At 44.5% G+C, this 12,913-nt stretch overlaps 1 protein-coding gene and 1 non-coding gene across 2 annotated transcripts in view; both read right to left on the bottom strand.

Moving 5' to 3' along the window:
* AHCTF1 (AT-hook containing transcription factor 1) overlaps positions 1 to 60 on the bottom strand; it is an 85,796-nt gene extending 85,736 nt beyond the window's left edge. The window contains exon 1 of the mRNA XM_053606746.1: positions 4 to 60. The gene's annotated coding sequence lies outside the window, so the exon portion shown is untranslated. The remainder of the gene's footprint in view (positions 1 to 3) is intronic.
* An 11,071-nt stretch (positions 61 to 11,131) lies between these two features.
* On the bottom strand, positions 11,132 to 11,266 carry LOC128597974 (small nucleolar RNA SNORA13). Its single transcript, XR_008383506.1, has one exon. It is a non-coding gene; the product is annotated as a small nucleolar RNA SNORA13 (small nucleolar RNA).
* Positions 11,267 to 12,913: the final 1,647 nt, after the last annotated feature.

The raw sequence follows: 12,913 nt of genomic DNA, 5'->3' as shown, positions 1-12,913 counted from the left end.
TACCTGAGAAGGGCGGGAGACGGCGCCGCCGCAGGCCGAGTCCAGGGGGGCGCGAGGCCGGGCACGAGCTCCTCCCGCGCGGGTCCGTCACAGCATCTCCCGGGAGACGCAGCCGCCACCGGCAGGGCTCACCCCGCCTCCGCCCCGCTGAAGCTGTTGCTCCGCTCGCCGGCCTCCGCCTGCGACCTCCCTGGCCGGCTCAGCTCCACACCCCCGGCCCTCCTCGAGAATGTCTTCGCCGCTGCAGGCACGCAGGCCGCTCCGCGGTTAAAATGCAGTCGCTGCTCTCGCCGCGGTGCCGGGTCCTCCCCTTTAAAACTCGGGCTGTTTGCCTCGGACAGCGCCGTGTCCGCTGCGCGCATTACCCTGGGCCGACAGACCGAATCCCACACGCCCCAGAGGGGGAGGAGAGAGACGGGGAGGGAGAGGGCGCAGAGGGAGGGGAGAAGGAAGGGAATTCGCGGCCTGCGGAGCCCTGAGTTCTCGCGACGGTTCCGGGATCGGGCGCCGGCTCCGCGGGAATTTTCAAACTCTCTGTGAAAGAAGGTGGGGGAGGGAAAGGGAGGAGAGGGAAGCGAAGTTGGGAGGGCGGATTATTTACATAAAATAGAGTTTTCTCCAACCAGGAGCTGCGGAGGAGAAAGACTACGAATCCCATAGTGCCTTGCGCGCGGGCCCTTCCGGCGGCCCCGCCCACACGCCCTGTTTGGAGTCGGGAGTGGAGGTTGCACCCGGGGCGCGATTAGCCGGCCGGCGACCAAGAGGTAATATTTTTCCCTACTGGCTGCTACATTTGGTCTTTGTTTTTTGTTCTGTGCTCCAACTTTTTATGCCAAAATGGACCCCCAGACTTCTGGAGAAACGCTCCCCACCCCATCCCTGTCCTGTGTTTTTTCAATATCTTTGCTTTCACGGCCACCGATGCTCATGCAGCCTAGCCTCGTTTTTTGTTAAAAATTTACCCCATCGGGCGGCACCTGTGGCTCAGTGAGTAGGGCGCCGGCCCCATATGCCGAGGGTGGCGGGTTCAAACCCAGCCCCGGCCAAACTGCAACAAAAAAATAGCCGGGCGTTGTGGCGGGCGCCTGTAGTCCCAGCTGCTCGGGAGGCTGAGGCAAGAGAATCGCGTAAGCCCAAGAGTTAGAGGTTGCTGTGAGCCGTGTGACGCCACGGCACTCTACCCGAGGGCAGTACAGTGAGACTCTGTCTCTATAAAAAAAAAAAAAAAAAAAAAAAAAAAAAAATTTACCCCATCAAACCCGGCCCTGGCTTTTTTTTTTTTTTTTTTAACCCCAAATGAATGTTATCTTATTGATCATCCTTGGGTTTCTCTGTGGAATTTCTTTTATTTGCTGTTACTATCCTCCTTTGAAGCTAGTCCCAGCACCCAGCACGTTTCAAACAAATATTAATAGGGAATGTGCCCCTATTGTTACGTAGGCAATAAAAGGATTTTAATGGACGGTAGACTGGGAAAAGGTCATACTTCTCTGATACCTTTTCCCATGTGATTTTTAAATTTTGTATTATTTGTTATAACAATAATATTAAATGATAATTATAAATATATTTATTATTATTTCTTGTCTTTTTTAAAGACAGGATCTCCATGTTGCCCAATCTGGAGTCGTGGTGCTATTCACAGGAACTGTCAGAGAGCAGTGTGTACCTGGAAATCCAGCTTCAAGGGATCCTCCCCACCCCAGCCTTCTGTGTAGTTGGAACTACAGTCTAGAATGATCCATCGTTCCTGGCCCCATATTCTTTCTGAGATATTGCTGCCTTTTAGAAATGTAATTTTCTTTCTGCTATAATTTTTGTTTTGTTATTGGCAGCAACCTCCAAATATATCATTATTGTTTGCAATAGGTATGGGGCTAAACTGTGGCAGGGAAACAATCACAAGAGTACCGCTTTTGCAGTAGGATTAATCAGTTGCTTAATTATTTTATTATTATTATTATTATTATTTATTTTTATTTTTATTTTTTGTAGAGACAGAGTGCTGTGGCATCACACAGCTCAGAGCAACCTCCAACACCTGGGCTAAGGCGATTCTCTTGCCTCAGCCTCCCGAGTAGCTGGGACTACAGGTGCCGGCCACAACGCCTGGCTATTTTTTGTTTGAACCCGCCACCCTCAGTATGTGGGGCCAGCGCCCTACCCACTGAGACACAGGCGCCGCCCCGCTTAATTATTTTAAATAGACTTTTTCAAACGGAAACCATCCCTTTGTCAGATGTGCTGATTTATATCCTTGCCTTGCTCCACATTCCACACTTCCTTTTTTTGGCACCGGTTTTGCTCAATCCGTGAGTAATTTATTTCTCGATAGAAGCCATGAGTCATCAACTCCGGTCTGCTCTCGTGAACTGTGTGACAGACATTAGGACCTCTCTGGGCTTTAGTTCTCAGGTCTTTAGGGTAAGAGGTACTGCATTGGAGAATCGACTATTTCGTTAGACAGACATTTATCAGTTTTGCTCCAGGAGCCCTTCCAGTTGTAAAATTCAAAAATTTTCTCAATCACACTTGTCCAGATGAATTGACTTTCTACGTGATTTTTCAGATTTTTCCTTCCCTCATGATTTCTATAATCCAAGCCAACTCTACCTGTCCTATTTTATTTGCCTACCTAGTTCCTAAAAATCCTCTCTTTTCTCTCTTGCAGACATGCTTTGCCTTTCAGTGTCTCCTGCCATCTTCTCCCCATCTAAATCTTAACATCCCTCAGGGCCAACTCTAACTTCTTCTCTTTCCCAAATCTTTCCTTCAATTTCAGCCCACAGGAATTGCTTAAAACATGTGCTGAAAATATGCTGTATGTATTATTTCCCTTTTTTCCTCTGACTCTTATCCACCCACCACCCCCATCTCCCAGCTACACTGGGAGGACAGACTGTATCTTTTTAAAATGCTTCTCTCATACCTGATAACTATTTTATTTTAGTTGCTTTGCAAACTGAATTTAAAGCTCTGTTTTAATCCTTTTTTCTTTCAGTCATTTAACTGAGCATATGCCAGATTATTTTAATTGGTTTCATAAAATGTTGACAAGAGGGCGGTGCCTGTGGCTCAAGGAGTAGCGCCCCATATGATGGAGATGGCAGGTTCAAACCCAGCCCTGGCTGAAAACTGCAACAACAACAACAACAACAACAAAAAGTTGACAAGAATTAAATGAAAAAAAATGTGGGTTTGATGTTCAAATGAGTTTGGGGAAAAGCGTGGTTACATAAAATTGAACTTTTTTTTAATGTAATACTTCCCTGCCTTTAATAGGCCTGGCTTTCCCAAAGTTATTTGACCATGACATCTATTTATGTTTGTGGAACATCTTGCCTCTTTAGTGTCCCACAAAATAGACTTTGGTAAACACAGCTTCAAAAATGTTCCTTACTGGAAGAAGTATAGTGACAAGAATGTAATCATTTATATCCTGACAAACTTGGATTTTAATGCCTTTTACCACTTTAGCAAAATATGACTTTATTTAGATTACTTCACTTTTTTGAGCCTGTTTCCTCAACAGAGTTGGAAAAATTAAAGGGAAGTATGTATCTAGCTCAGAACCTTATTCCCTTTTCACCTATATTGTCATAAGTTATATTGATAAAAGGCCTAGAAAATTATAACTAAAACATATCTTCATGCTTCCATTTGGAATTTTTTGTTTTTTTTTTTTTTTTGTAGAGACAGAGTCTCACTTTATGGCCCTCGGTAGAGTGCCGTGGCCTCACACAGCTCACAGCAACCTCCAACTCCTGGGCTTAAGCGATTCTCTTGCCTCAGCCTCCCGAGCAGCTGGGACTACAGGCGCCCGCCACAACACCCAGCTATTTTTTGGTTGCAGTTTGGCCGGGGCCAGGTTTGAACCCGCCACCCTCAGTATATGGGGCCGGCGCCTTACTGACTGAGCCACAGGCGCCACCCTGGAATTTTTTTATTTGAGAAAATATTTTAATGTTATCCCAGCATCCTGAGAGTGACTGACAGCTATCTTATTTCAGAGAATTTAAAGGTGTTCTGAATTGGATCTCCATTTCGTTTTACAAATAGGAAAGCCTTACTACTTTTCTTTAATAACAACAGCAACGGAGCTTGTCTGTCTCATAGAGACAATTACCTTTGTCCTAACAGCTACATTTTCATCATTTTTTGTGGAGATTATTTGTTATAATACTCAGTCCCCCCCACTCAGTTGATTTCTCCAGTTGACAATAAACTAGGTCAATGAAAAATCATTTTTTTCTTGTTCCCCACTTCATTTCCATAGTAATGACATAGTGGCTACTACATAAATAAGTATGAAAATAATTGTTTAGGGCGGCGCCTGTGGCTCAGTGAGTAGGGTTCCAGCCCCATATACCGGGGGTGGCAAGTTCAAGCCCCGCCCCGGCCAAACTGCAACAACAACAAAAAAATAGCCAGGTGTTGTGGCGGGCACCTGTAATCCCAGCTACTTGGGAGGCTGAGGCAAGAGAATCACCTAAGCCCAAGAACTGGAGGTTGCTGTGAGCTGTGATGCCACGGCATTACTACTAAAGTGAGACTCTGTCTCAAAAAAAAAAAAAAAGAAAGAAAAGAATTGTTTAGTGAGTAAATACTTAATCAATTTCACCATTCCAGGCAAAACACACAATATTAGATTAAAAGGGACTGTGGAGATACTCTAAGCCAGACACCTCATTTTATGGGTGGGGACATGAATTGTCAAATGATTTGCCACCAATATTTTGGGATGGATTTTGTTTCTTTTGTTTAAAAAAACAGACATTGTAAGGGAGGCAAAACTTTACCTCTCCCCTGGTAGGGTCCCTGGCTGGATTTGAGAATTCAATTGACATAAGCGAGATTAATAAGAGAAAAGGTACAGATTTTTACATGTTCCCCCCAGGAACATGAAGACCCAAAGAAGTGGCAAACCTAAATGCTGATATAGTAGATTCAACAAAGAGTGGTGATCATGGAAAAGTAACTAAAGTGTATGGGAAAACTAAAGGAAGATAAGAGTTACTTTAACAAGGTCTGTTTGTACAAATTTTTCTCAGCCTTGACTCCCCATCTCTGTTGACAAGAATATCACTTCCTCTGGTACAGGGAGGACAGAGTGACCCTCTTGTATCTGCTGTTTCTCAAATGCCTTTAGCTTAAAATAATCTTCAGGCCAAAGTGGCATATTTTGGGGTGGCACATTCTGCCACCCCTTTCAACATTAAATCAAATCTACAAGTTTTAAAGAAGAAAAGTAATAATAAACATTTTTACATAAAATTTTAAATATATTTCAGTATAAAGTATAGTCTTTAAATTATTTGTCATGCTTTTTGGTAGCCCCCAAAACTACAAATTTTTATTTCTTTCTTCAAATCCTGATAATATTTCTCATAAACATGGCACCACAATTAATTCCTTGTTAATTTTTTTTCCTCCCTCTACCTCTCCTTTCTTTCACATCTTAAAGTTACTTTTTTTTTTTTTTTTTTTGAGAGTCTCACTGTGTTGCCCAGGCTGGAGTGCAGTTGTATGTGATCATACCTCACTGCAGCCCTGAACTCTGGACTCCAGGGATCCTCCTGCCTCACCCTCCCAAGTACCTAAGACTACTGGCATGCACTGCCATGCTGGACTAATTATTTTTGGTTTTTTGGTAGACACAGGGTTCTATGTTCCCTCACTGGCCTCTAGCTCCTGGCCTTAACCAATTGTCCTATCTTGGCCTCCCAAGATGCTGGGATTACAAGCATGAACCACCACACCCAGCATCCCAGAGATACTCTTAAAAATTTAGGTATCCTGGATGGCTCCTGTGGTTCAAAGGGGTAGGGCGCCGGTCCCATATGCCGGAAGTGGCGTGTTCAAACCCAGCCCCAGCCAAAAACCACAAAAAAAAAAAAAAATTATGTATCCTGGGTAGCGCCTTGACTCAGTGGGTAGGGAACCAGCCACATATACCGAGGGTGGCGGGTTCAAACCTGGCCCCGGCCACACTGCAACAAAAAAAAAGCCAGGCGTTGTGGCAGCTGCGTGTAGTCCCACCTACTTGGGAAGTTGAGGCAGGAGAATCACCTAAGCCCAGGAGTTGGAGGTTGCTGTGAGCTGTGTGACGTCACAGCACTGTACTGAGGGCAATAGAGTAACACTCTGTCACTACAAAAACAAAACAAAAATTTATGTATCCTAGCTAAAACTTTCTGGTCCTGATTTCTCTGTCCCTTAAACAGAAAGACCATCACTAGTGACAGATCTTGAAATACAGTCATATGTTGCTCAGCAAAGAAGATGTGCTCTGAGAAATGAGTCGTCAGACAATTTCACTGTTGTGCAAACGTCAGCACGTACTCACGTGAACCTAGATGGAATAGCCTGCTATACTCTTAGGCTATTTGGCACAGCCTATTCCTCCTAGGCTACAAACCTATACAGCATGTTACTGTACTAGGCCATTGTAACACAAAGTATTTATGCATCTAAACATATACAAGCAAGGAAAAGTACAGTAAAAATAGGGTATAATAGATAAAATCGTACACCTGTCTAGGCCACTTACCATGAATGGAACTTTCAGGACTAGAAGTGGCTCTGGGTGAGTAATTGGGGAGTGAATGTGAAGGCCTAGGACATTACTGTGCCTTACTGGAGACTTCACAAACACAGTACCCTTAGGCTGCACTCAATTTCTAAAGAAATGAAGTAATCGTGCTAGGGCATTACAATAGCTACATCACTGGCCTCCATTGTATTTTCTGTTCATTGTTGACCAAAACATAGTGACAGGACCCAGACCGCACTGCACTTCCCTCTGTAGGCTGTGCACTTACATGGTGTCACATTTTATTTTCAATCTTTACAAGAATCGTGCTTGCCTTAAAGCAGTGGTTCTCAACCTTCCTAATGCTACGAGCCTTTAATACAGTTCCTCATGTTGTGGTGACCCCCACGATAAAATTATTTTCGTTGCTACTTAGAAAACCACTGCCTTAGAGCATTGTTTTCTTTTCTTTTTTTTTTTTTTTTTTGAGACAGTCTCACTATGTCGCCTGGGTAGAATGCTGTGGCATCACAGTTCACAGCAACCTCAAACTCTTAGGCTCAAGCAATTCTCTTGCCTCAGCCTCCCGAGTAGCTGGGACTACAGACACCCGCCACAACACCCGGCTATTTTTTGTTGCAGTGGTTGTTGTTTAGCTGGCCCCGACTGGGTTCAAACCCTCCAACCTTGGTGTATGTGGCTGGCGCTGTAACCACTGTGCTACAGGTGCCTCCAGCCTTAGAGCATTGTTAAGTTAGATTCCAGAGGCCATGTGATAGTTACACTTGTAAGCTTCTTTTGGTCAATGGTGTTGCAAATAATACTCATGAGTTGTAAATCTTTCACTGCCTGTAAGGAAATCTGGGTAAGAAAATTTGGCTGTGCAGTAGAAAGCAATGGCCATGAAGACAAGTCATGTTCCAGTGAGAAGACAGGTCACCTATTTCAACAAATGTTTTGTGCCAAGTTTATTAGATGCATTCTCAGCCTGATTTTGTCTAGTGAACATATATAATCCAAGTGCATGTACACATCCTATATTAACTTTGGTGTTTTAAGTCCTCAAGCATTTAAAATTTTAATCCAGGGGTGGTGCCTGTGGCTCAAGGAGTAGGGCACCGGCCTCATATACCGGTCCCATATGCCGGAGGTGGCAAGTTCAAACCCAGCCCTGGCCAAAAAAAAAGGCTATATTCCATCACTATAGTAGAATTTTTTTTTTTTTTAAGTTGCTGGTCATTGATTTTTTTTTTTTTTTTTTTTGTAGAGACAGAGTCTCACTGTACCGCCCTCGGTAGAGTGCCGTGGCGTCACACGGCTCACAGCAACCTCTAACTCTTGGGCTTAACGCAATTCTCTTGCCTCAGCCTCCCGAGCAGCTGGGACTACAGGCGCCCGCCACAACGCCCGGCTATTTTTTTTTTGTTGTTGTTGTTGTTGTTGCAGTTTGGCCGGGGCTGGGTTTGAACCCACTACCCTCGGTATATGGGGCCGGCGCCCTACTCACTGAGCCACAGGCGCCGCCCGCTGGTCATTGATTTTTGAATGTTAGTCCACTTCATGTAGATTATCAGAGTAAGAAGGGCCCTTAAAAATTACCTAATCCTGGCGGCACCTGTGGCTCAGTCGGTAAGGCGCCGGCCCCATATACCGAGGGTCACGGGTTCAACCCTGGCCCCGGCTGAACTGCAACCAAAAAATAGCCGGGCGTTGTGGCGGGCGCCTGTAGTCTCAGCTACTCGGGAGGCTGAGGCAAGAGAATCGCTTAAGCCCAGGAGTTGGAGGTTGCTGTGAGCTGTGTGATGCCACGGCACTCTACCGAGGGCCATAAAGTGAGACTCTGTCTCTAAAAAAAAAAAAAAAAAATTACCTAATCCAACTCGTTGCAATGAGAAGATGTTTGATCACTCATATTTAGTTTTTGGCAAACCTAGACAGAAAACTACCAGGGTTCCTAAGTCCTATGTCTCATTTTCTACTCGAGAAGAAATTACCCTTATGATAGATTTGCAAACAAAATAAATAAAATCTATTCTTCTGCCCACTTTAAAACATCAACATGGATAATTAGACAGGAAACAAAACACAGTTTAGATATGAAAGAGAAATGTAACATTTCCAGCTTAATGAACCGGGGGGAAAAAATCTTACTCTATAATTGCTGCTATTACCTGATGTGTTGGCACCAAGTTCATGGAAGGGACACTCCAGACAAAGAAAGTTGCCTTCAATAGAAAAGGGAAAAGGATCCATTACAGCATGTGTATTCTTTCTTTTTTATTTAGAAAAAAAAATTTTATTTTTAATTTCAGCTTGCTTGTTCATTCTTCTTCATTTTTTTTTAAATACATTTTCTTCTTCTTTTTTTTTTTTTTTTTTTTTTTTTGGCCAGGGCTGGGTTTGAACTTGCCACCTCCGGCATATGGGACCAGCACCCTACTCCTTGAGCCACAGGTGCCGCCCTCTTCTTTTTTTTTTTTTTTTTTATTCATTTTCTTCTTCCTCTGGTGATGCTCTTTCTTTTTTTTCTTTTTTTTTGGTAGAGACAGAGTCTCACTTTACTGCCCTCACAGCAACCTCCAGCTCTTGGGCTTATGTGATTCTCCTGCCTCAGCCTCCCGAGTAGCTGGGACTACAGGCGCCCGCCACAACGCCCAGCTATTTTTTTTGTTGTTGTTGTTGCAGTTCGGCCGGGGCTGGGTTTGAACCCACCACCCTCGGTATATGGGGCCGGCGCCCTACTCACTGAGCCACAGGTGCCGCCCTGGTGATGCTCTTTCCCGTTGCCTCCCCAGTAGCTGGGATTACAGACGCCCACCACAATATCCAGTTCTTTGATGTTAGTAGAGACGGGGTCTTACTCTGGCTCACTGCTCATACTGGTCTCGAACCTTTGAGCTCAGGCAATCTACCCACCTCGGCCTCCCACAGCGCTGGGACTATAGGCGTGAGCCACCACGCCCAGCCACAGCATGTGTATTCTATTAATACTTTTTATAAAGTACGTTATGAGCTTTGTTAGGACAAAAAAAATCCGTTTCTCATCTATTTTTCTCAACACTCAACAAAATCATTAGAATATAGGTAGGTATTCTTTTTCTGGGCAGCACCTGGGCTCAGTGGGTAAGGCGCAGACCCCATATACTAAGGGTGGTGGGGGTGGCTCCTGTGGCTCAGTGAGTAGGGTGCCAGTCCCATATGCTGAGGGTGGCAGGTTCAAACCTGGCCCCGGCCAAATTGCAACAAAAAAATAGCCAGGTGTTGTGATGAGCGCCTGTAGTCCCAGCTATTGGGAGGCTGAGGCAAAAGAATCACCTATGCCCAAAGCTGGAGGTTGCTGTGAGCTGTGACGCCAAGGCACTCTGCCGAGGGCGACAAAATAAGACTCTGGTCTCTAAAAAAAAAAAAAACAAAAAAACAAAGGTGATGGGTTTGAACCCAGCCCCAGCCAAACTGCAACAAAAAGTAGCCGGGCTCTGTGGTGGGCACCTGTAGTCCCAGCAAGAGAATTGCCTAATCCCAGGAGTTGCAGGTTGCTGTGAGCTGTGACAGTACAGCACTCTACGGAGGGCGACATACTGAGACTCTGTCTCAAAAAAAAAAAAAGAAAGAAAGAAAATGCTAACCCCTTCATGCCTGTGAGCCATTATCCTCATGTCACTGAATTTCAGCCTTTTACCTTCCTAATCCCCACTCCTTAGCCTCGGTTTCTTTTTTTTTTTTTTTTTGCAGTTTTTGGCCAGGGCTGGGTTTGAACCCGCCACCTCCAGCATATGGGGATGGCGCCCCACCCCTTTGAGCCACAGGAGCCACCCAAAACTAACTTTTCTTTATATATTTATTTATTTTTTTTTTTTTTTCAGTTTTTGGCCGGGGCCGGGCTTGAACCCACTACCTCCAGCATATGGGGTCAGTGCCCAACCCTTTGAGCCATAGGCACTACCTAGCCTCGGTTTCTTAACACTGACCATCTTGGGTACTTCTGATTTTTCCTGGGCCCTCCTATCACTATGTGACAGTGTCTCCCATCTACACCGTAAAAATTTCCCCGTCACCCTCCAACATTGTTTTACTTTCATTCTTTTCCAAAGCCTTTGCTTATTCTTGCCTTTTGCCACTTTTCTGAACCATGTGGTTCCTATTATTTTCTCAATTTTCTTTTGTATCTTATGATGATGATGATGATAATTTTTTTTTGGAGACAAAATCTTGCTCGGTTGCCCAGGCTAGAGTGCAGTAGCATAATCATAGCTCAGTGCAAGTTCAAACTCCAGCACTCAAGCAATCCTCCTGCCTCAGCCTCATGAGTAGCTAGGCACCACTATGCTTGACTCATTTTTAAAATTTTTTTTAAAAAAATGGCATCTCATGATATTGCCCAGACTGATCTTGAACATCTGGCCTCAAAGTGATCCTCCTACCTCAGCTTCGCAAAGTACTGAGTTTATAGGTTTGAGCCAACATGCCCAACCTCTTTTCTCAATTCTTTTTTTTTTTGTGGTTTTTGGCCTGGGCTGCGTTTGAACCCACCACCTCCGGCATATGGGACCGGCGCCCTACTCCTTGAGCCACAGGCGCCGCCCTCTTTTTTTTTTTTTTAACTTTTACTTACACAGATTCTACACTGAAAATATCAAATTTAAGGATAGGAAAAGGCTGCAAAGTGTTTAATTTATGCCATTTTTGACATCATATTCATTAGTTTTGGAAGTGAATGAGCAATACAAACAGGCTACTATTTTCTCAACATTTAAAATTTTTATTTTGTTAATTTTATTTTTTATTTATTTTACAGTCACCAAGCCTTATTTTATTTTATTTTTTTAAATTTTCTCGACTTTCATGCCATCTGATTCCTCATTCTTTTTTTTTTTTTTTAGCCCCGGTTTTTAGCCCCGGCCAAAACAAACAAAACAAAAAAACTCCTGGGCTCAAGCCATCCTTCCACCTCAGCCTCTTGAGTGCCTGAGACTGCGGACATGTGCCACCGTTCCAGGCTTGAGGGGATAGTTTTGAGAGATATTTCACTGAATTCTGGAATGCCTGATGACTCACAATTGCCTCTCAACTGAGAACAATCTGCGCTGGATGAACACGGCCAAGTCTGGGTGTCTGACTTCCTTTCCCACACTAGGCCGATCACTGCCATTCTAAGCACAGAGTCAACCCATGCAGGGCACAAAACAGCAGACTGGGGCTTTGAAATGACAACCAAGCCTGTCTCCCTGGGGTTGTGGCCAGGTCACTGTAGGTAGTGTATTGGGTGTTTCCACACTTCTTTTTTTTTTTTTTTTTTGTAGAGACAGAGTCTCACTTTATGGCCCTCGGTAGAGTGCCGTGGCCTCACACAGCTCACAGCAACCTCCAACTCCTGGGCTTAAGCGATTCTCTTGCCTCAGCCTCCCGAGCAGCTGGGACTACAGGCGCCCGCCACAACGCCCGGCTATTTTTTGTTGCAGTTTGGCCGGGGCCGGGTTTGAACCCGCCACCCTCGGCATATGGGGCCAGCGCCCTACCGACTGAGCCACAGGCGCCGCCCGTTTCCACACTTCTTAACCACACATTTATTCGTGCAGTTTCTGGATTCACGCCTACTGATGGTCAGGGGTATCCATGATATGTGCAGGCTTCATTTGTTTTATTTTCGGAGGACAATATTTTAATTTCTTACTTTCACCTTAGTGAATTACCATGTATCAATATCACAGTCTTCTAGAATTCTTTTATTATTTATTTATTTTTGAGACAGTCTTACTTTGTCATCCTCAGTAAAGTGCTATGGCGTTACAGCTCACAGCAACCTCAAACTCTTGGGCTCCAATGATCCTCTTGCCTCAGCCTCCCAAGTAGCTGTGACTACAGGCCCCTACCACAATACCCAGTTATTTTTAGAGACAGGGTACTTCTTGCTCAGGCTGGTCTCAAACTCTGGAGGTCAAACAATCCACCCATCTCAGCCTCCCAGAGTGCTAGGATTACAGGTGTGAACCACTGCACCAGGCCTGTCTTCTAAAATTCTAATAGAACACTTACAGTAGTCATTGTTTTTCTAATATAACTTATGTACTGGGAAATTATTGCAAAGAATGGGAGGGAGAGCCCTGTGGAGAGAGAAAATTTTGCAGAGTTGTTTGCTGAGGCCATCATCTCACTCCTTGAATACTAAGAAGATAGTGCAATATTGGGGAAAAGCCCAGTCTAACCTGGGTTGGAATTCTTTCTCCACCACTCATTACCTCCATGTGATAATTGATGTACTTGACATTTTCTAAACCAGTGCCACTCCAAGCATGGTCTCTAAACTGTCTGGACAGGACTGCAAAGAGGTAAGAAGCTTGTACCAGAAAGTAACTCACTTATATCACTAAGTGCATTGTTTAG

Source organism: Nycticebus coucang, chromosome 10 (assembly GCF_027406575.1).
Source record: "Nycticebus coucang isolate mNycCou1 chromosome 10, mNycCou1.pri, whole genome shotgun sequence".
Lineage (NCBI taxonomy): Eukaryota > Metazoa > Chordata > Mammalia > Primates > Lorisidae > Nycticebus > Nycticebus coucang.
This window is presented reverse-complemented; position numbering and strand designations above follow the sequence as displayed.